Below are 23,001 nucleotides of genomic sequence, written 5' to 3' on the forward strand. Positions count from 1 at the left end.
TGGATCTCTAAATCCCATGAAGTATTATTTCGGTATTAATTTACACGTAGCATACATCAACTGTCCTTGCTGTTATCGACACAATAATTATGATTGCTAAACTATTAATGCATAAAATAATGACCACGCAGCAATTGAGTAATGGAACCACTGGCTGATGTCCGCGTTTTTTACAGCTTTTTACAAATCTCATGGGAACCGTTTCTTTTCCTGGAATAAAAAGCCTATGCAACTCTATGTCCTTTCAACTAACTCTATGCCCAAAATAAAGTTTATTGGCTGCTTGGTTAGGGTGTTGAGGAAGGACAAATAAACAAACCAACACACTTTCGCATTTAAAATATTGGTAATGATTATATCAGTGTAGCGGTGACGCTACAAAAATCTTGCATCGCGCTAGCGAAGTGTTCACGAAGAATGCCTATATATACAACTTGCAAAAATGCATTTTCGTATCTCGGTCCCTGAGCGCGATCACCCGCTCCTATTATTTCGGTCGAGCGTATCATCATAGCTCCCGTAGAATCAGTATTATTAATATCCCACTGCTGGGCAGGTTTCATATATTGTAAAGAAGAAGATTTAGAACTTTGATCCACTCGGCTAAGGTAATGTAACAATAAAGTATTTCTGTTCATTTAATTTTTCCTTGTAAGTAAATTGTTTTGATCGAGGTAAAGGCTGTTGCTACATACTTCCACAATCAAAAATTAATTTTAATTTAATTATAACCGCAACTGAAAGTAAGGCCTAGATCCCATCGCATGGTAAATAAAAAGAAAGCAAAATAGCAAGCATTAAAATAGGTAAACCTAATCAGGTAAAACTAAGCCGGGAAGGTTAAAAGCAGCTGTTCTGAAATAGGTTAATGGTGTGATTTTCCTCTTTTTTATTCATTCATTATCTACAACACAAATTCTTTTACCTCATCGCCGATGAAATTCACGGAAAATTACCTCGGTGCTTTAAATATTGTAGGTACGTTGACAAGTTTTATACGAACATAATGTCGTTGAAGCTTTTATAATTCAGTAATGGGGCATAAGCTAAGGTTACATAAATTTGTTACAAAATACTTTGACTGTTTCATATAACAAAATTGTGAACTTAAACCTTCTAAACTAAGAGTACTACTGTAGAATTTTAGTTGTTCTGTTTTTATAATAATAAAATTGTTACTTTTTATCATTCAACAGTTGGAATATAAAAGGACAATAAAGTATTTAAAGCTGTTTATACCAAAGACATACAATCCAGTTGGTAGATGCAATTTCGAGAAAGAGGTCGACGATGGATCGACTGGCTTACATTGCATTTATCTAATGACTCAATTATAATAATAGTTACAGAATATATAAATATAACTTTTTTATATAATAAGGCAAGATGCCTAAGACGTTTGGGCACCGTTACCTCGTAGCGCCATTTCCCCCTCTGGATTGCAAGGCTTAACCGTTGGGCTCAATAAGGGCCAGCTATAGGAATACCACAAAAATAAATGTACAATATCATGGTGGATATCATCTTCAAAAATTAAATTATTTTCGTTTGATTGGCTACACGACTTTTAATAAATAAAGCTTAGAATCAGCGTATAGCTCTAATAATAATAATAATAATAATAATAAATAATGACAGTAAATTAGAGACGTCAATCAAATCGAGGCCATAAAAAATTAACTTTTCTTTACATTATGTAAGTACTATAGAATTTATAGTCTAAAGGAGTCGATACAATTTGGTAAAACACGTTTTGTTGGAGTTGCCGTAGCCGCTAGTGTTCGTGTTTTTATGACGTCACAAAAGAGTACCTTAACAAATAAAATATATGTATGTAGCTATATATAATTTAAAATCACCCAGTATAAGTTTTGTAGGCTTTTGTTTAAGACAGGAAATTTAATTTACGCGAACGATGGCGCTTAGCAATAGCGCAATAGCTTGTTTGTCGTATGAAGAAAAAAATAGTTGCTTATTTACATCACTACCATATTATCAAATATCTCAAACTTCATCTCATTGCTAAGAAAGATTTATTGCAGGGGGAAATTATTTCGTGCTTATTTTCCACGCTATTACCGGGGCTGCTTAAACGTAAGAGTAAAGTTTTAGCGTGTTCATGATATTTATGTGCTTTCCACCTTACAACCTTTTAGTTTTTATACTTTCCTTGCTGTAAAAACCTTTGTAATATTATTATATTCTCGTGGCATTTTTTATATTGTTTTGCAGCTTCGTATATAAATGGTATACTTATATAAATAATATTGTATATATTGGCCTTCGGTTTGTCCTTTATCTAGACAGCAACAAAACAACGGATAATATTAAAAAAAAATAAGGTTAAAATCATCTGTATATATTAAATGAGTAGGTATAAGGAAAATATGTGGAGGTGGAGTAGGTCAAGAAACTCATGTTACCAGAACAATGTTAAATATTTATGTGGAACTAGAAAAGACAAAAGAAGAGATTGCACTGAATATACGTGTAAAAGGAATTGATAGTCTGTTACAAGACGCCATGACGGTTACAGATGCATTCACATTTATAATATTGGAAGGCATTATACGCAATAATAATTATTATTATAATTTTAACTATATATTTTAGATTAACATATATTCCAAAAATCTAAATGTAATCAACCTATGTCTATGCCACAAAGCAATTTTAACTGCACTATCAAAGTGAGGCAATATTGCCGGTTTCGCAAAGCTATAAATCTATAATCAAATCGTCTAGTGAAATACCAAATACGCTGAAAATTAATTCTAAATGCAGGTGTGGATATGAGTGCTCCATCTTACGCCACACGTTTGCATGCCGGAAATAGTTAAGCGCTTTGCGGAAATGTCAGGTATTCAATACTAAGCTAGAATATTTTAATTACATAATTCCATGCCTTATCCAACGCAGCCTTATTTTTTATTAAACTGAAATGATTAAAAAACACATATTCTTTGTGAATGAAATCATACTTCTAAATACATAACTCGTGCCAGACAAAAATCCAGAGCGCTTCACGCTACGGACCCTCGTAAATCAATTTCCCGTTAATAAATGAAAGCGCAGGGGAATTAAATTCCTAATTGATGTCCATTTCTATATTTTCATTTCGTTATTATTCCAATGGCAGCCGGTTATTCTTTTTGTATTACCTACGCTATTTTTATAATGTTTTGCAGTAGAAGTAGTATTTTTTTTATAAAAAAAAGAGTCTAACTAGACCCTCCAAACTATTAAAACTGGATTCCTATCTTTCCTCATGCTCTGATTCCTCACAGACAGGTTAAAGTATTTAGCAAGAAGAAAAAAAAATGATACTTAAAGTACAAATTTCGAGCCAGGAAAGTGAGGCCAAGTTTTCGGAATGTGCGTAACGAAACGAAAAACACTGAGTCATTTCGGTTAATTATATTGAAAAGGATCAGGCTGGATAATTAGAAATTCTACATAGTTATATTATTGTATGTTATTTGTTTCCTTGATGTGACTAACACTTTTTGGGGATTACGAAGCTGTTCGCAGGATGTGATTTGCACGAGCAATTGGGATGGGATTATATGGGTTGAACAAACTAGTAATAAAAGATTGTTTTACGAAATAATTGACGGACACTGATGGCCATGGAAAGTGGATGATATAAGTGGAAACCATCGATGCAACACTTCGCAGCATTAGCTATCAACCCAGTCCCATTTGCAAGCACAAATACATAATCCCTACTAATATTATAAATGTGAATGTAAGTTTGTTTGTTACGCTTTCACGCGAAAACTACTGAACCGATCTTCATGAAACTTTTTATACATATTCTTGGAAGTGTTAAAAGTGCTATATGATACTTTTTATCCCGACATTAAGCTCGGTTCCTTTGGGAGAGGGGATGAGTGTTTGACAATTTTACACCATAACTCCGACAAATTATAATCGATTTAAATAATTATTTTTGTACTATAGAGGTTATAATATGTGTTTAATTTTACCTAAACTGTGGTATGAGATAGAGGACATAACTCCTTAGCGGACAGCAGCAACCCCTCATTTAACGATACTGCATACTTTAATTTTTTTGGACTAAAACTAAATTTAATGCCACATCAAAAAACAAAATCAAACGCAGACTAAGTCGCGGGCAACAGCTAGTAACATAATAAATCAATGTCGTATCACAAGAATTGTAGCTATTATTTGCCTCGACGGAAAGTTTGTGTCAGAAATTAGCACTCTATAGGAAGTGCAACACAAAAATTAAATTATAATAACACTATTCTTTGATCTGTACAATTGAATATATGATTTATTTATAGTTTATATGGTTACTGTTTGTGGTTAATGTTTAATCTCTGGCAATCTGCATGTAGTTGAGATGCAGTTACGTTTCCTGAGGTTACATTACACGAGCTCAGCGAACGTTAGACTTCCTAATGGGTGACACTCCTGACAGCTACCTACCAATACATGTTGCAGCCCAACTACTGCCGTTGACTGCATTGGGAATTGTCGTTGAGTGTATGTACTAGATATGTACCGGATACAATTTGGTAACTGTCCTCAGAATAATTAAGAACAAGTTCCTCACGGTAACGAGGTAACACATCTACGGGGTGAACGAACGTTTGCTTAGATATAACTTGCCTGGTTCTGTTGGACTCAATCTATAGGCAAGATATACGTATCTAGGCACTTAAACCAAGTTTTTTTTATGACATCCACTTATTCCACATTAAAACTCATCGTCCAACTGCGTATGAACTTTGCAACACATTCAGTTCAATAACAAGAGAGGCCCCATTTCATCTTTTGACAGTTTTTGCTGCTATACCTATAAGTAGTTTCTTGCTTTTTTTCAAATAATTCTATTTAAAAATTAAATTAATCATTCATTCATTAAAATAATATTCCGTTATGTATACTAATATTACGAAGAGGAGAGATTTTTGTTTGTACGTTTGTACCGATTAGGCTTCGAAAGTACTGGATCGATTTTGATAGTTTTAGAATAAACCGCCGCCATAATGTTTACTGAATGAAATCAGACACAGACCTAACATCACATGCAAAATTATAATAAAGTGACTCCTGTCACTTTATCAGGTATTACGCGTCGCGTTGCTTAGCGTAGGTACTACGCGCGTGTCGGTCTTTTATCTTCAATTGGGTTGTCATACGTAAACACTTAGAATATCTGAAGTAGTTTTAATGGTAAAATAAATATACTTGTCCTAATACTTATGCACCCTTCAGCAATATTTCGTAATTCGGTTACACGTTGCAGAGCCGTAAAAGATTTTTTAATTTATTCCAATCGAATATTTAATTTGGAAATTATCGCGAGGTTAAAAAAATATAAGGAGTAGGTACACTACTGCACACGTAGAAAACTATTCTTATTACACATAATTTAGAACAAATTTTTGGAGTTACTCTTAGTTTTACTGCAACATTTTTGTTTATTGTAAAAGTAAAAACTTCTATAGACACGGTTGAAGAGATGTTGGACAGGACAACAACGATAAAGTTTTTAACTTTAACAGCAACTGCAATAAAACAGGCCCGCTTAATAAAGTTTATACCCTGAAGGTGTTTCGTTAGCCGCTAACTTTAATTGAACAAGATTTTGCAACATTTCAAGCGACTCGAAATGTTACTTTCTTCTCAAAGTCATTATGACTAGAAGAATTACTTACTCCCCTTAATTAGAGCACTAAAAGTGAAGGGAAATATAACATTGATAACCTTCCAGGCGCGCAGAAATGAGACTATCGTGCTCTTTCCTAATTTGGGTCGATTTAAGTATTAATATCTCTAAAATTATTTTTACTACCTACGACTAATTACTTTACTTTAGGCATAGATGTTTTATCAAGCGAATAATCATGTCACTATGACGCCACATAGAAGTCCATTAGAGTTCAATAGTACATTGAACTCTATCTATTAGTACATTGTGAATTGAACTGAACCTAAGCTCTGCCAGGTTAATTTCCGTCTTAGACGGCATTGTCACTAACCGTTTGTGAGATCCCAGTTCAGTACTAACTTGTCATCATACTAACAGCATGTACGAGATAAGTTTTCATGGTCTGCCTTTCGAAGCTAAATTCATCGTCAGCATATTATCGTCCCGCAGCTGGGCATAGAACGCCTCTCATAGATGAGAGAGAGAATTAGAGAATTGACCCGCCACTCTGCTTTAATGCGTATTAGCGGGTCAAGTTAAATTATCCGTGACAAAAAATTCTGGAAAAAAATATAGCAATAACCATTGTCAGCAACACGAAGTTATTCAGTAAAAGTTGCGAGCATGCCTTTCTTTTGGAAATCTAGTTGCATATTATTATATTTCCTGTTTGCCGCGGAGGTCCGGAAACCCTTATAGCGTCGATATCTTTAATGACTAAAGAATTTGCTAAATTTGCATGCAAAGAATCAAGCAGATAAGAAAATCAAGTTTAAAAGAAATTGGACGCAGCAATGCTTACCGACGGCTCTATGCCTCAATTTGTTAGACCTTTTATTCATTCAATATTATTTTACGAAGGTGTAACTTGAATGATGTCAAGTGGATGAGGAAGTTAAGTGAGGTATTGTTAAGGATCGTCTTGTGGCTTCTATTTTGTTAAACCTCTTAGGTGAAGTTCAAGCCAAAGTTAAGCTTTATAAATGATAATTATCTACTGCTACTTTGTAATGGTAAAAAATTATAATTCTCTTGCTTGAATAATATAAAAAAGGAGTTTAGAGTTTAAGCAAAACATTTTTAAGCTTAAAACGAACCTTCTAAATTGGAAAAAAACATATAAAGCCCCAAATGATCCATCTCATGACGGCCGACTGGCGCAGTGGGCAGCGAACCTGCTTTCTGAGTCGTGGCCGTGGGTTCGATTCTCACAACTGGAAAATGTTTGTGTGATGAACATGAATGTGTTTTAGTGTTTCGGCGTGTATCTTTATATTATAAGTAATTCTGTGTATTATATTCATAGAAATATTAATCGGCTATCTTAGTACCCATAACGAAAGCTACGCTTTGTTTGGGGCTAGGTGACAGCTTGCCCTTAGCTTACGTGAAAGTCAAGTATTAAGGCGTTCCAAGGACGCCCTTTCAAACGAATTCTGAACTCACAGACATCATCAATTTTATTTATTTTTATAGATGTGGACAACACTAGTGCTTATTCAGCTGTGAATAATCTCTCGACTCAATTGACAGGTCTAAAAGAAGCGTTATTTATGCTTTTCAGTGTTTCTCGGGGAAAAGAATATTTTTAGACAAATCGATTCCGTTAAAAGATTCGTATTCGTTTCGTCGAAGGTCCTTGCTGTATAAAAATAATTCATACTATTCTACTAGCTGTTGCCCGTGACTTCGTTTGCATTTGTTTCAGGTTTTCAAAAACTCTACGGAAATCGACAAACGAAAGACACTTATTTTCTCGTGCTAAAAAGCATTCAATGCCTGGCCCCAGGACGCAGACTCTTCCTATGGAAAATTGTTCGTACCTTGTTAACTAAAGGAGTTAGTGGGGCTAAAAACTGGGCACAGCCCACTAAAAGGACATCTGTTCATCATAGGTATCATCGCCAGCCCTCTGTACGCAGAACATGCATGAAGGCGGGAGAAACACCAGCGCTCGTGATGCTGTAAGGTGCGCGCGTAGCAGACCAACGCAGCGTCTGTCAACTGGGTCGCTTTTTAAAAAAATCATCGGAGAAAACTTCGTCGTACATTTCGAAGAATTTCGAAAAACGGCCCAGTGCAGAAGAAGAATTAATCTACATAGGATGGCTTGATTATTAACTTGACTTTTTTTTTGTAAGGAGTAAAAAAAAAATCGTGCCTAAAAATAACGATTGAAATGTTAAACATCCAAGGGCGCATTCCTTTGATATTCAACATTTTTTTAAATTATTTTTGGCTTAGCTGCAATAGAAATACACGTTCTGTGAAAATTTTAACTCTCTACCTAAAATGCTTCGTGGATACAGCCTCCCGACAAACAGATGGATGGGCAGACAGGCGGAAAGCCGAGGTTTTGTAATAAGGTCTTGTTGGCACCTTTCAGGTATACTTCGGAACTCTAAAAAGTTACACTTAAAGTTAATGCAGCTATTAAAATTAAAAAAACGTACTCAATATACGTTAATAAGTATAAGTATGTCCAGTTCATAAGTAATTGGATTTTCCATGCCAATGAGTTGATGAGAATATTTGCATAATAAATCACAGCATCTCTTATAATAAATTTATCCTTTTAGCTTCTCTCCTTTTATCAATCGCGGATGCACCCACGCGTAATAATCGAGTAAACTGTAGGTATTATTAAACTCGCGTAAACTGTACCCTTACTTTCTGTTAATATTATAAATGCAGAAGTTGCGGGAAAGAATGATAAACTAGGAAACTCACTTTCGCATTTCTAACCTTATTAGGTTTATCAGGATAAAAGGAACCCGGTGTATTATTACACCTGACCATCAATCAAGTAGAATGCGCTCAAGTGCTGTTCCACAGGAAAAGTGCATTTTTCCGGGATTGAAAATTGTCTTATGCCATTATAGTTTATGGTTCTATTCTATCTCGATAGAAACAATTATATAAATCCTAATAGACACATTTCGCATTTATAACGAACGTCATTATAGTTAATATTTAGCTGTAGCTTTGCTTTGAGTGCCTCAAACGTAGTTTCCGTAGTTGCACTGATTTTGACAGAGGACAGAAATACTTCGGGGATGTCACCCACGGCGACTTTTGGCAGCGTAGCGTTATTGGTTCACTACTTTTGGACGTTAGTAGCATTTGCAACGCGTGAAGAACGCAGAAGCTTTATAATAGCGGTACAGCGTCACTTCTGTATCGAGTTGACTGATTATGGGGACATCGTTTTACAGGAGAGCGGAGAGTATCGATCGGTCTATTGTATCGATGCTGCATCGTGTCTTTATTGATGCTGTTTTACGATAGTTATCATTGTCAACCCTTTATAAACCCTCTGTAGGATGCAGGCCTTATTTTAGAATAAGAAGGGTCATCCACCACGTTTGCCAAGTGAGGATCCGCCTTTAAGAACATCATATGGAATTTTCAGAACATTATATGGAGTTTTTCTTCACCGTTAAAACAAATAGTACATATTTAATTTAATAGAACGCACCCAACTATGATAATTAAAAGGTGTTGGTGATTGAAATCTCAACAGTAGCCTGAATACAAGATTTGCTCGCTCGCAATCGTGGAGTCGTGTTCGAGTTTGGAAATACTTGAACAATGGTGTAAAATGGATATTATTTGCATTGTGTTAGAGCTGAAATTTGTCTACAATTCTTTAAGCTCGAGCTTTTGACAGAACGTTTAGAACACAGAAATCAGAAGTATAGGATTGGCGACTCTAAAAGCACTAACTGGTTCAACTAGATCCATTTTACTTTGACGATACAGAGTTTAGTATATGAAAAACTCCTCGATTGCGAGCGAGCAAATCTTTTTCCCACTAAGACGCGTGTCGCGACGAAGTGCTTTAGTGGTTACATTACTACCGAATCGCTGCTAAAAGTCGTCGTGGGTGACCCCTTAGATGTTTTCGTGTCTGGTCTCTTGACCAATGGAAAAGAAATTCGTAATTTCTACAATGAGTAATAGAGACGCTGCCGTGATGAATAAAATCGCGGCGTATTTGGCAAGACTTCTTGGAAATGCTCCCAATTCCCGAATGAGCACACATCTTTTACTGCCTCATATCTTATTACCGTTATCTGTGCGCGTGTGTGCCATGTATTATCAGCTATCGTGAGTTATGTTGCGGCCTCTGTATAATCTAGTATAGATTTATGCGAAGAATTCCAGGAACTATATGTGTATACCTAAGCAGTTGCGCGAGGCTGTGACCGTCTTATGTCTGATGGCCAAGACCAACCCATACAAAGGTTGATCCTAAATTTACACCTTAAAGAGGTGTTATTAACATTTTATAAATACGTACTCACTTGAAAAAAACCATTGAGTTTTTTGAAATTAGAAAACAGCAGCAATTTTTTTTTCCTTAAATTTTGCTGTTGAAGTAGGTTTTTAAGATACACGTATAACAACTAAAAAATAATATTATTTATTACTTAGTTAAATATTTCCTAAGTAGATTCCTAGGAAATATGACAGTGGACCAACTCGTATCGTAGCATCGTAGATTAAAAAAATGAACCAAGTCAAACAAGAAAAGGAATAAATCTTTTTGAGGACATCTGCTTTTTTATCTCTATTATTAAAAAAGAAACCTTTGTGTAAAATTAGTTTGATGTAAAAACTTTTGTGAGCCTCATAGATTCACTAATTAGGAAGGAAACATTTGCTAATGACCTAAGTTGAACAAGGCGCAAGACTTCCTTGAACGGTCTCAGTTTCACGAACAATTTATAGGTGGGTAGGTACTCGATTTATATGAAAAGGATTCAACTTAGATCAGCTTTAAGCGAATATTTGTACCGCTACTTTATTGTAAATGCTGTAACATTAAACTAGGAAAAAGGTAAGTCCTACCTTTTTCCAACACCTTGTTTTTTTAACACCAATTAGCCTGACGCCGATTAGGTGTTAAACCTCAGGTGCCTATAACTACACCAGCAACCACCTCCGATGCTGGAAGGTGCGCTGATGCTGGAACCAGAGCATAGATATGGTGGTTGGGGCCAGAAATTAAAATGATAGCGGTAGTATCCCGGACGTGCTCTGTCATAGATAGCACGACTACGAATCTATTCATTTCGTCACATACAGCAGAGATAGCTCTCTCCATCGCCCGCTGAGTGACTCTGAGGTTTCTTGTTAGACCGTTAGTTACTGATTAAGTTTCACCAACTATGACAACTCGAAGGTTTTCTATAATGGCGACCTCACTTGAGAAAGTCAAAAAGACGATCTGTCATATTTTCAATAGATGGGTACTAAACATTTTGTTTAACTTAAACATGTAAATAAAATATTGATGTAACATTACTTTGTCACCACTGAATACATACAAATGAAATCTCATGTATCAAAACCTTTAACCGTTTAATTAGATACTATATTTCCTGCCGCTGAATAGTGGTATTTTAGAGGATAGAATCCATCCATATTTGTTAACACTTAGTTGTAAAAACTTGTTACGTTTAGTATTGGGTAGGATTAAGCCTCATTGAATGAACGTCTACTTTATTTACCTAGGCTTACCAGAATGACTAGGTAAAGTAGACATACATTCATCGGCAATTTGTATTGAATAAGGTAAGGTTCATCGGATGCTTACGTTACAAAAGGTAGCTTCAGCGCTTCAGGCTCTGGGATAATGACGACAAAGAGGTGTTTAGATAACATTATCATCTGCGAGTGGGTTGGAGTATTTTGGTCACACAAATATTTTCAACCCTTTGTTCCGCGAACAAATAATAGTACACTGCGCCCTAGGGACTATATTGAAAAAATTGCTTTTTGTTTTCAATTTGTACCCTTATAGCGATACTAAGTCTAAAATTTGCTAGGCAAAAGAATTTATAGTTTCGGGATTTTGGTCCTACCCACAAGTACAAATTGTAACGGCAAATCATATATGAATATCAATAAACATACACAACAAAAATAATTCCCTCTTCGGCTACAATTGGATAACAATCGGGTAAAATGTTGGTACTTTCATCTGCCATTTGTTTTGAATTTTTCAGAGAACCAATATGGTTTCCCAGTATAGTGACTAATAAATGAGTGAAGGTATTAGATGACATTTTCATCTGCGAGTGAGTTGGAGAATTTTGGCGACACAAAGATATTCAAACCTTTGTTGCACGAAAAATTAATAATGGGGCACTGCGTGCAAGCGAGGATAATGAAAAATTTGCTTTGTGCCTTTCTACTTGTGCCCTTATATGAACGAACACAAAAATTATTCGGAGAATGCTGCGTGTTTTTCGATCTACCTACATAATTATAATATGTTATATTTTTGCTCGCAGTTTTTTGTCATCATTTTATTTAGATGACCATCATGAACTCACTGAGCTATGTCCGTAATTTTTGTTCCTCTACTGATCTTCTCATTTGATTAAGGATACCTACTTCGAGCTCGTTCTATCTAAAGTGGTAGTGGGCAGGGTAAATAGCAACGAGGGCCGATGGAAATTGGGGGTCACAAGTTGCTAGAGTCGTGTGCCCGCAACGTTAAGCTCAACTTCGGTATACCTACCCCTGCCAGCGGTCTTGGACAGACGACATAAATTGAGTCGCAGTGAGTAGCTGGACGCAAATCTCTACAAGAAACGTGAAATATTTTACGATTTTATTTTCACGATTTTATTTAACTTGACCCTTGTTGTCTTAGTTTTTACTGCACTAGCCGTGCCCTGACGTTTCACTCGCGTCAACTACGGATCGCAGCGTAGTGCTACAATTTCCTCAATATGACAAAAATACCATCTGACCAAGGGCAGATTATTCGTAGTTCCAAACATATAAATAGTAAATATAGCGATGCTACATTATAATGGACTGGCTTAATACTTATCAGAGCTTCAATCACATAAACATAGGCCATGGTAGTAGAGGCACGCAATATTAGTTTAGCGCGCTAGCCAAGTAAAGCTGTTTTAAGTCAGTAAATGGATGGGTGAGAAACTTCTTTTATCAGGTTTTTAGCAGGCACGCTCTTATATACACTACACGAGAATAAGGGCAAAAAATATGGCATTTTACGTTCTGATACTTATTTCTAACGTCTCCCAGTTATCTTTTTCCAAAAATCTTAAATGTACATAAACGGGTAGTCTACGATTTTATTTGATTTGTTGTGATGGTTGTTTGATTGTGTTGTATTATATGTATAGATAGAAGATACCTATAGGCTATAATAAATTGCATTTTTCCGTACCAAAATACTTAAATAACTAATCGCGACTTGTTGTGGGTACAATTTCTGATTTTCCGTGACATAAAAATTTTTCTCGACGAAATCTGATACCTATGTATATCACAAGTATCCAGGCAATAGTAAAATATTTGCATACAAACTGCCACCCCATATTTTACCACCGTTATTGGTTGTAAATGAAAGATTGTGCAACAAGGACGTAAAACGATAAAGTGTCACCGAGTTACGATATTCACTTCTATTGCCTGGAATTGCCTGTGAGGTCTAAGGTTTGATTCCCGGGTCAGATTAAAGGTTATTATTGAAGTGGAGCATAAAACGAGGTTTATAACTGAGTTAAGCACGGATTTTTGTTTAGGTCTCGAAAATATTGTATAAAGAATAAATTATTTCTAATAAAGACAAAACAACGGAATAATTAACGCGTAATTTTTTTAATTATTTGTGAAATCCCTTGAAAACTAGAAAAAAAATCTTAAAAAAAACAAACAAGGTAGTGGTTATATTCTATATCTTTGCATGAAACATAAGTTTCTTACAAATAGGTTATGCCTTATTCTGAAAAGACTTGAGCCCAGAGCTGGAAAGTCCATTTATAACTAATATACGCTCGAGCATAAAATGCAGTTTTAGTTACCTTTAATAGCATGAGAAGTGAAAAGGTTATTACATACAATTAGTTATTTGAATTCATAAACTTAAATACCAACATTCCTCATTGACTAAAAAAATTGGAATTTCATAAAACCTCCAAACTCCCATTTCTTGAAATAGAGTAGAATTTTACGTTAACCTTTTTTATGCTGATATTGATGCGTTATAATATAAATGGGGTTAAAGTTGGGCGCTAATACTAGTAAGCCTCCCAAATTGCCAACTTAATCTGCTCGTGGAGTACCCTGTCGTTAAACTCTACTTTATTTTACTTTAGTTTTGAGCTTTAAGCTTTCGTGAGTAAAATTCATTGGCAAGACAAACAGTGATCATATGGAGCCAATAATCTTTCATTTTACAACAAACTCGTAACGTTTCTCTCAAATATATATATATATAGGATTTTAATATTTTCAGTCAACCTTAACCAAACAACATCTACAATCATTCATCCCCTACTTACTCGTACTCGTTGGGGCTGCAATTTTTCAAAAGCGAAACACATACTTTTATCTCTAGTCTGTGTATTTAAGGCAAAGTACAAACTTTGATACAAACTTTCATCATCTATTTGTCTCGTTTGTGGGAAGAACTTTCAAAAACTATTGAATTTTAATGCCTTTTATTTTAACCGAATACTCAAGTTTCATGATTATAACGTAAAAAATGACGGACTTTCATACAAACTATTTTATCTACCCACTATTTTAACCTCTTTGGGGTGCTATTTCAAAAAAATCGTTAGTAGATGTTTGCGCTTTTAAGGATACCCCAGCGGTTTACGCTGTTCGTTGATATATCAGTCAGTCAGGACTTTGAATTACATATTGATTGCTCTTTCCTCTTCTTGCTCTTCCTTCAGCAAAAACGTTTTTTCAGGCTCCTAGTAAGTATTGCTGATAGTTTTTAGTATTTTTAATAATAACAGCGGCTGTCCGCTTCAAAAGACCAAGGAAACTTGAACTTTTTTAGGAAAACTGGAGGTCAGTTTTCATAAAAAAAGTTTTTAATGTGGAGTAGGAAATTACGTACTTTATTACGGGCATGTTGTTCCGCAGCACAAATAGACTCCCGCCAGAGGAACTTTGAACCCCAAATCGCATTCTAAAGTGACCTCCAATTGTTACAGAATTGGTCCTAAAAAGAAAGAAATTATACTAAAAAGATATTCACTGATAATAGCCCAACTGGCAATAGCATATAAATAGCTAGTAAATTGATTGAAAAGGTTAAGGACGAAACAATGATATTTGTAGCACTATTCGATTAACACTATTACAAGTGAGCACGCCGTCACTAAATAGCTGACGCAGTAGCGCGATGTAATGACATTTCACGATTCACGTCAGTATCTCTTTTCTTGGCAAAGTTGTTTGCATCGGAACAACCTACCCCTGGAACTTTGTACCCCGGCCTCCACTAGTTTATTTCGTGCGCAGTTAAGCTTTAATGACATAAGGATCTACTTCTATGAGAGGTGGGACTGAGCAAAGCCGCCGAGTTCATCTAATATTTTTTGGTGTCTCGGACTTATGAATAGTATAATTGCCAATTTTCATAGTTTGCACACTCAACTGCTTTCGGCATCTGCTCTACGTTCAATTATTAATTTATTCAGCGCTATCATGTTGTTAGTGAACTGATTATAATCATAAGATTAGAGTAAAGCTTACTTTACATATGAATATTACCAAAACCACTTTATGCTAAGCTGCAGAGTAGTGCTATAAGGATTTGCAAACGTTAGCCCGCATCTTCGTATTGCTGGAGCTCTCTGCTAACATTAAGGAAATATCTTAGTGACTTTTGTATGAAAAGAAAAGCTACAATTTCAAATCTACATTAACAACTAAGGTACCTTTCATTCAAGTTAAATGAAACTCCTGCCACTGCGCTAATGACATCATTTATTATCCCCTGTACCTACGAGTACATCTGTGCGTGAAGGATTTTTAACCCAAATTTCCAGTTAGTACAAGTATGCACGAAATAAACGGATTTTGGAGATGGCTGAGGACATTTTATTTTCAACTCGTAATTACATTTTAATGAATAGGCGAGATCAAAGCGCTTGTTGTGAAGATGTTAATTAACGTAAAAATTCGTTTTAACTTACTTTGGTGACGCGAATTTCAGGGATTATTGCCATTTGCTAGAATTGAAGCTTAATTTGGTTACAGGCAATTATTGATAAGTGTAAATTATAAGATTGGTTGAATATATACCTCATTATTATTAAATCTACCATTTCACTAGATTTTAAAGCCTAAAATCATTTTTAAACTCTGATGACAATATTTTCTTACAAAATAACCCATTGTTTTCGATTAATGTTAATTTTACGTGTTTTATTTTATTTTTATGTTGTCTTTCTCTAAACACCATTCCGGACTAGGCGAGCATGGTGGAATACGGCCGTAATCCCTACTCATTTTTGTACGTTGACCGAGACTTAAGAGCAGAACTCATGATTGACTTTTCAAGCCATGGGACAGGTAGGGTTTAGCCACTAATCGTTGAAGATTTTAATTATTGTAATTAACCCACCAACCCGCATTAAAAGCGTAGTGGTACTGAACTTATAAAGCGTTTATTTGTTTGATCCCGCTAATTTTTGAAACTGTCTTGTCTGTGTCTCAAGTCTTGAAGGTTATTTATTATATTTATTTATTTATATTATCATGTCACATGTATAATATTATAAATAAGATATCCAACATGACATAATTCCTTATCAGGCCATTGCAATGGGATATTAATGATAGTTAAATTATTATTTGAATGCAAATTCAAACTACTACGTATTGTAACAGATGGTTATATATAAAAATATGGGGTAGGTCTGTTAACAATGGATATATATATTTTTATTGTTTAAATTAAATTGTAACCAAAATTTATCCAATAACATCAACCATCCTCTTAGAAACTTTGCGGTTATGGTGAAGATGGCGAGTTCGCAAGTATGTATCTATGAGTATATAATTTTATGAATATGTAACAACTTACTCTAAATGTTTACATTTAGACATTCTTTAACAAACAGTGGTAGTTTTTGAACTGTTGGCTATAAAATGTCTTTTACATATCCTTAAAAATACATGTTTTATGTTTCATTTAAACATTGCAAAATGGGTGGGAGTTCTTCAAATATTTTGGGTTGTTATAAGTTGTTTCGGTAGAATAAACTGTTTATAATTAGGCAGTTTGCGAATATTACTATCTTGCTCTTTACGTCTAAGATGTTGTATACCTATTACTAAATTCTCCCTTGAGTACGGTTAATGTTACTTTGCTCTGCACTGGCAATAGTTTACAATATATGCTGTAAAACTCATTGCATTAATTTGAATATTTTAGTTTGATTTTATCGGTAGTTTTTTTGATTTTTTAGTTTTTAGCATTTTAGTAGTATATTCGGGTAATATAAGTTTTATAAGATGTACCATAACAACTCAGACCGTAACCAATTATTGAGTCTGTCAGTGCCAAGTATAGTAATCTCAGCATCTTGTACGGAAGTTTATATTTGAGTATGAATAACCTACTTAGGATAGCTCTCAGCTTTTCGCAAATATAGAGCAATAAAATTATTTTATCTCTATCATATCGACCCTTTTACTACCCACTACATGGCACGGGTGTCCTCCTTCACTGAAAAGGCTTTAGGCCATAGACCACCACGCTGGCCAAATGCTGATCGGTGGACTCCACACGCCTTTTAGAACATTATAGAGAACAAGAAATTATTCGAAAGAACAATAAAATAATATTACGTTTGAAATAGGGTATTTCAAACCAAAGCAAAGCAAAGGTAGTCTGTTTTCGTCCGCCAATTTGGAAACGTGTATTTCGATCTGCTATAAATGTTTCATTCCCCTTTGATTTAAGTCTTTGACTACTGTACCATGAAAATGACGTTGTCAACCGATATTAATAATTAACAGGAACGAAATATCATTCACTTCTTTTTCATTGGCAAATTATTAAAATTAATAAATTCAAGTCTCAAATAAAAGTTTTTTTTGTAATTTTATGTATTTTAATTAGCTGCAGATATTTTTACGTTTTCGAGTATCGGAACAGTGGAAGTCAAAAGTATAATGAACTAATCAGTCTGATTTTGATTATGCTCGGTTATGACCCGAACTTAACACAGTGTTCTTGGCGGACCATATCTAAGGAAACAAACATTAGTACATCAAAAGACTTTAACTTAGGCGTACGCGAATATATCAACCCATTACCGGCCCACTACAGGCCACGGGTCTCCTCGCACAATGAGAAGGGTTAAGGCCGTAGTCCACCACGCTGGCCCAGTGCAGATAGGTGGACTTCACACGCCTTTGAGAACATTATGGAGAACTAAGGCATGCAGGTTTCCTCACGATGTTTTCCTTTACCATTGAAGTAAGTGGTATTTTAATTGCTTAAAACGCACATAACTTGGAAAAGCGAGAATTTATTTTTGTCTGCCACGCTGAAACTACTTATATTAAATACAAACTTTTTAACCCGAGCTTAAGGAGTTTAACGATTCTCTACCAAAACTTCGTGAAATCCTCACCTAACGGTAGTACTAACGGTACCCAACCCAACCCAACCTAAGGCATCCCGATACTGAATACATTAAGCGTTGCCACATTTATGAGGACTTAATTGCTAAGACTTAAAAAAAATTGAGAAATTTTCTTGATTTCGATTCTCCCTTTAACGATTGCTATTCTTTGTCAGTGATAGGAGCTGAGACTGATGGATACCAAATTATGTTTCAAACTTCTAAAGAGGGGCACCCATCCATTTACTGATTTGGGTCAACGAAGACTAATATGTGGTGCTGCTGCTGTGAGCCATATTTTATGTGCAGTCATGTGTTACAAGGAATTAAAATTATTTTATTGGTCCCAGAGACGGTCATCTGCGATTGGAAATGTTTACGTCGTCCAAAGGTACAGAACACATTTCGACATTTGTCTCCGACACCTTCGTCGTTTGTTTAAATGTTGAAAGGGGTTGCAACACTATATTTTATACCTGCATTTATTATAATATAGTTAGGTTAGTATTTTTGGCACTACCAGTGTGATTATAAAATCTTTACGATAGGTATCTGATTTATTAAGGATGTTTCTAGAATATGTACGCTGCGCCGCAAGACGCAGCTAGTTAGGAATAAGAACAATAAGAATACAAAAAAAAAACATTTAAAAAAGGTTTTATTTCGTAAAATGAACCACTGAACTTTTTTCCTTTGCTGTTACTTTAACAACTTTTCCTGTTTGTAACTGAACGGAAGTGTCGTGGGAGGTATTAATAATAACTATATTCCCACATCCCTAGAGGAGTATATTATAAAGTTACCGGTACGAATTAGTGTCACTAATGTCTGGCGATAATCGATAACCCTGAGAGTAAAGTATTTTAATGTGTTAATAGGTACCCTTGAAGTGTGATCAAATCTAAGTACCTAGTACCTACTTGTACATTTTCATAGGGTATTCGGTACATAAGGATTACGGAGAGTATAGTAATGGACGATTTAATTGATAAAACAATTGATTTAATGTGTCTATAAGCTTACTGGAAACTTATCGATCGTAAGGAATCTTACAGCTACTATAACAAAGGACTTTCATGTTCTCTTCTAGCATAAAATGCCAGCAGAGTAGTTTCTTCGAAATTACGTTCAACTTATTTGCCCTCCATAAATAAATCTTTTGCATAGTAAACCAAACCAGTTTAAAAATTATATTGCTTTGAACATCTATACAATAGGTATTTATTCAGTTAATTGTGGATACTATGCCAAATTAACCTCCGTAATCGATACGCTTGGTTTAGTGCTTTGAGCAATACGTATAATTCGGCAATTGATCCGTAATATATAGCGAAAGGTTTTCTAACGTTTAAAATACTTTAACCAGGTTGACCAGCTTTAACGATTATTCTCATACGTTTGTTTTCATAAAGGAAACCGCAAGCTTAGTTTGTAAAGTTTTCCAAACGCCTATTTCCTAACTCTAGAATGCAGAAGGTAGGTATCATCATCATCATATCAACCGATTAACGTCCACTGCTGGACATAGGCCTTAGTCTTGACTTCATTAGCAGAAGGTTCGAAATACCTCGGTCTTGTGCCGCTTGGGTTTCGTTGGATATCATCTGTTCACCTCGTCGAGGCTCTACCTGCGTTTACCGGCGTGAGGTTGCTATTCCAAAGTCTTGAGACCCCAAAGTCCATCGGTTCTCAAAGCTATGTGCCCTGCCCATTGCCACTTCAGGTTCATCACTCGTTGAGCTATGTCTGTAACTCTCACGATTTGTTCACGTAGAAATACTCCGCTCTCTCCATCGCCCACTGTGTGTCTTTGAGCCTCCTTTTGAGACCCATAGTCAGCGGACCAATTAAATTAATTTCTTCATTCTTACGAGGTTTTTTCAAGTGACAAATACTAATACGACTTTTCTATCAAAGCCGATGGGATTTCATGAGCATTCTAATAGATGGCGCTGAATTATTTGTGGGTTGAATTATTGTTTACTGGCTAACAACTACAATCACATGTATTTTGTTGGAAGAAGTAGACCTGTTGTTCTGACACCACATAGCGTGGGAAAAGAAGAAAAAGAGGTCTTGAGGAATCTTGGGAGTTCCCTTATCTTTCTCTTCTTCCTAATATTTTCGATAGGTTTAAGACAACTAACAAATACTATCAATGCAAATATTTCATTTGCAAACTAACAAATAAACTATATTTATCAAAGTGTTATTAAGCTTTGATAAACTTTGTTCATTGATTTAATGCTTATAATGATTGCTGATTGCAATACTAAGTTTGAGTAGTAATTTTAAAAATCTGCAATAAGCTAAGAGTCGTGACACCATGTCAGGCCTGAGGAATGAAAGGCTACAAAAACTCTATTGCATTTTTACTATTTTTAAATAAAAAAAAAATAAAAAAAAATTAAAAATAGTACAAAATAAGGCGAACATAAGGTAATATGTATCATGAAACCCACATTCGATAATACTGCTATAGAGCAAGACTGAGTCGTAGTTGAGACTATACTTTTAGATAAATAATAATTCTTGCACCTTATTCATAAAATATTTTTTAATATCCAGAGTATTTTTTAAACGAGAGAACTGGCAGCATGCTTGGATGGAGCGATGACTCGAGTGAAAAAAGATAAGGAAAACAAAACAGGAACGTGGAACGTAAAGAAAAGGGGGAGAGGACAGAAGTCAAATAGCGCGATGGTATATGTCGGGAACAAATTGAGGTAAAAGTGTAAAATTAATATATCGAAGTGAAGTACCGAAGTTGGAGTTTATTTGTTTTCTCAATTACAGTTCTTTTATTTACACTACCCACATTAAAGCATCGTAAGGGTTGTTAACTCTCTTATTAGACTGAGGTGGCAGTAATTACATTGTTTGGAAGATTTGAATAATGATGATTAATGTATAACCCATAAAAATAGGTTTAAAGTATTATAATGTTGTTTTAAACCACCGACGCAAAAACGACGGGGTGTTATAAGTTTGACGAGTCTTTGTTTGTCTGTCAAGGGATGAACCGAATTAGTTTTTTTTTTTGAAAGATCTATTAGTCGGGTGTGTTCATAGCTTTAATTGACGAAAATCGAACCAAGATGGCAGCCGCTACAAAATGACGTGTTACATATTTTTCACAACTCCCTCAAACTGGTTATCAAATGAAAAGGGCTATACTATTAGAATACTATACAATATGGCAAAATTCTAATCCAAGATGGCCGCCACTGCAAAATGGCGAATTATCAAAAATTAATTTATTTCAAGTAGGCCCAATATAAGCACTTTTGAAACGTCAAGTCTGTCTGTGTGTAGTGACTCTACCACCGGTTCGACAGGCAGATTCTACTAAGAAGAAGCCGGCAAGAAACTCAACAGTTGCTCTTTTCCAATATCAACAATTAACATTTTTGCATTTTAAAATTCATTTGTCTATCTTGTGAGAGATGAAAGCGGAGCCGGATGCTTCCAAGCAACCTTGTCATTAGTCTATCATTGACTAGTAGAATAATGTACACGATATTAAAAGTCGGGGGTTTTTAGAATTTTTAATTTATTGTTACTTAACAAGAATACCTTTTTTTTATAGTAATAATTGACGGATCAAGCATATGGCCCACGTGGTGGTAAGAGATTGACTTTCACCAATAAATGGAGCAACACTTCGCAGAGCATTCAAGGAGCACTTATTATAATGTGCCGCCCTGTGTCCATCGACCTGAGGAGTAGGTGTTAAGCCTCATGTGCCTGTAATAATTCTGACAACCCTCAGAACCTACCTTTTTTTTTTTTTCTTGTGGATACCACTTCACCACGGGGAGGTGCAGTGGTTATGCCGGACTCTTACCGACTAAAACCCCACGGTGTTCCAACTCATCGCCTGGTGACTGGGTCATGGGAACGCACACAACCGCAACCCAGCCAGCGGTGCCTACTGAGGCAGGCACTTCTCTGTAACAACCTCGGTTACCACTGTACACCACCGAAGGCAAACCAGAAACACGGGGTATGCCTTTTAACTCGAGGACCTAACTCCGACGGGCGACAGAATCCCCGTATCTATCACCCGGAATCAGAACCTACCTACCCCAAGTAACTATAGCATTTAGTAAAAATTCTAATAATGGGCACTATCACTACTAACCAATCTAAGGCTAATACAAAAAAAAAAACTATAAAAACATTGCGTGCTGCGGAAAAAATTTAGATTAACTGTCATTTCCACTCTTCCGCAGTTACAGTTGTTTGGATACTGTATTTAGTTACACTATAGGCAAACTTTCAAATGGGATTCTAATGTTTTTGTTTATGTTCCAAAAAATCGCCTTGTTCCTGAAAGTTTCAGAATGGGATACTCTTTTTGAGACTGACGGTTTCGCATTACATTTAACTTAAAAGCAAACTATTATCGTTAACTTAGGAATCACGACCTAACGATTTAAGTTCGGGTTACGTGCTGGTCCCGAGCTCGTTATTTATGAAAACGATATTTCATAAATAAAGAGACTAACGAGCGCGTAAAACTGTCTGCATACTTACTCGTCATTCAACACTTTATCGATCTGTCTGAACTTTCCAGATTCTATAACATTATAATTGATAGATATAGAATTTTTTGCAGATGATTTGAACGAGAAAAGAGTTTTCTTTTGCTGAAGAATTTCCCTTTTGAAGTTTGGATCCCTATTTTTCTAAGCTTAGAAAGCCCATCTCATAAACTCACTTTTTTTAAAAGGTTTGTTATAATAACAAAGAAAATAAAGAGGTTTAAAAGTAAGTTTGCACAAAAAAGCATTGCGTAAAATGGTAGTGTAATTGTTTAAAGTGGTAGTTGCACTATCATTTTACGACAAGAGTAAAAACCGACTAAGTAAAAAAAAATTTTTTGTT

This window comes from Pararge aegeria, chromosome Z (assembly GCF_905163445.1).
Source record: "Pararge aegeria chromosome Z, ilParAegt1.1, whole genome shotgun sequence".
Lineage (NCBI taxonomy): Eukaryota > Metazoa > Arthropoda > Insecta > Lepidoptera > Nymphalidae > Pararge > Pararge aegeria.